The sequence below is a fragment of the Astatotilapia calliptera genome, chromosome 7, assembly GCF_964374335.1.
Source record: "Astatotilapia calliptera chromosome 7, fAstCal68.1, whole genome shotgun sequence".
Taxonomy (NCBI): domain Eukaryota; kingdom Metazoa; phylum Chordata; class Actinopteri; order Cichliformes; family Cichlidae; genus Astatotilapia; species Astatotilapia calliptera.
Window position 1 is genome coordinate 8,864,555 of NC_137428.1, and position 2,593 is coordinate 8,867,147.

The following is a 2,593-nucleotide window of genomic DNA, read 5'->3' on the forward strand; positions in this document are numbered from 1 at the left end:
CTCAGCTTTCCTACACTCTCTTTTTTCATTTTTCACCAGTGTGGAGTTTCTCCATGGAGACTTTTTCCTTCCAGAGATAACCTTCACCTTAATGGGGGCAATAGTATCCATTACATTTAACAGTTTTGCCTTAAAGCTATTGACGAGCTCATTGACTGAACCTTTGGACAGGTCAGGTGTTAATGGGAAGACCTGGTTAAAGATCTCACCACTGTGTTCAGTTATACACCGTTTTGTGATCACTGCTGTTGATATATTTGTGTGGGCTGAGATTTTACTTTCAAAGAAAACACAGTAATGATCAGATAAGCCCACATCAGACACAGCAATGTTTGAAATGCTCAGGCTTGGAGATCAGTAGGTCAAGAGTGTGTCCTCTATTATGTGTGGCCTCTGTTACATGCTGAGTCAGCCCAAAGTTGCCCAGAGTGTTACTCAGGTCTTTAGTCCCTTTGTCCTGAGGGTTGTCCACATGGATGTTAAAATCCCCAACAATAATTACACAGTCGAAATCAACACAGATCACAGACAGCAGTTCACTGAGGTCATTAATGAATCATTTCAATGTAAGCAGCTGTCTCCTGGAAGTTTTCAGTCTTTTGAATATGTGGCTTTACAGCTGAAGGCCCCATCCAAAGTTGTGTTTGTTAATGTTTACAGGCCTCCCAAATGCTGCACAGACTTTTTTAAATAAGACAGCATCCCCTCCTCCTCTCCTGCTTACCCTGGACTCACTGATAAAACTGTAGTTAGGAAGCCAGAAGATTGCATGACGTCGTCATTGAAAATAAGCGCAAACATTCCCACTCATTTTTCTTTCAACATATGATGAGGGGAAAGCGCGAACACAGTCCCCACTACCAGAAATTATGTAGTCGAGATTCCCACATTTGGGGAATTCGCAGGCTGTCAGCAAAGCCAGAGTGCAATGGCTGAGCCTCGGCCTGAGAGAACCACCTTCGTGATCATGGTATCTCTCCTACCAGGTAAGTATGAATTCTTTAGCTCACGTATGGGGCAGTCTTTCACACACAAACCCTGCACACTCACGGTGCTCACAATCTCAAAATCAACACAAACACAGCCTGTAGGAAGCTGGGACTACACACTATTTATATATACACATGAAGCAGTTTCCAACAGAGCCCCATAAGGTTATTTAGCTTTACAAATACCGGGAGAATTTCCCATCATGCATTGCTGTATCTGCGCAACAAGAGCTAGCTGAAAGATAACTTTTTTTCATCCATTTAACCTCCTTAAATCCACCAACAAACCACCAGAAGTTCAGCTAACTCAAAGGTAAAGCACGCTGCTAAACGAGTTTGTCTGATACTCGGGAAAAAGAGGATAAACGCAAAAGTTTTCTAGTTGAAGCACAGTCACTTCCGGTCTTTTCGTTAACTGCTGCTAGGCAACCAACAGTTTCCCGCTACGGTCTCGGAGTATGAACAGTGTTGCTCACGAAAACACGTCTGTGAACATGTCCGTGTGCAACAAACAACCAGAAAACAATCCAAATAAAAACACTAAAAATTTACTCATTAACAACGACTGAATTCACTCAGAGCAACTTTTTGCTTTGGCGGGAGTTTATTACCTGCTAAAGATGGCAGGAAGTCTCAAATCACGCGGGTCCGGCGCACATCCACGTCTGGATGGTACAGCATAACCAGGTTAAGACATCTCTAAAAAATATATATTTTTGAGTGTTTTTCAGTGTTTTTAATTATTTGTTTTAATTTTGTTTATTTTCCATTGTTCACTGTGGCCTGATAAACATTTTATCAAAATATATTTCATAAGGCCATCGCTAAATATTTACAAGAAATCAGGCATTATACAGTGTGTAAACTTCAGTGTGATTTGGATGCTCAGCAGAAAATGTAGCCAGATATCAGCTGGGTTTAGATACATTTCAGATAAGAAAACCTTTGTTAGTCCCAGAGTTGGGAAATTCAAATTGTTACTGCAGCAGAGTACACAAGGCAGGAACAAATGAACACACACAGCATACCTAACAGCAATAATGCTATGCAAAAATAGAAGAAATATAGACTAAGAAATAGATAAGTACTTATATATGTAAGTCTATTTATCTATATCCATAGCCATCTATCTATATATATCTACATACATACATATACTTATATATGATGTAATAATACAGATTACTATCAGAAGAAGAATGAAACACAAGAAAACCCCAGGAAGGAGATCCTGTTTATTTTAATACCTGCAGTTGCCATCCCATTGGTTATCGCTTGCCTCTTCTTTCTGGTTTGCCTGTGTCGCAATAAACATAAGGCTTCAAATGACACACCACCTCGTTCCCAGCTCAGCAGCTCACCCTCCCAGGACACGGAGCTGTCGCCCCCGAATCATCAAAAACAACAGGTAGCAATAATAATAACAACAAGGTAACATTAAATATGGTCACAGTAAATGTGATTTACATACATTTGTTTAAGTATTGTTGAATTCTGGTGGCCAGAGTCTTTGGTGACATGTATTTATTGTTTCATGGCTGCAGGCGAAGCTGCGTGAGATTAACATGTCAGCAGTGCGATTTATGGAGGGGCTCGGTGAGGAC

The 2,593-nt window shown here is 40.6% G+C and overlaps 1 non-coding gene across 1 annotated transcript; it reads right to left on the reverse strand.

Annotated features, from left to right (window-relative positions):
- Positions 1-830: 830 nt before the first annotated feature.
- Positions 831-994, reverse strand: LOC145430238 (U1 spliceosomal RNA). Its single transcript, XR_013910703.1, has one exon. It is a non-coding gene; the product is annotated as a U1 spliceosomal RNA (small nuclear RNA).
- Between the last annotated feature and the right edge of the window lie 1,599 nt (positions 995-2,593).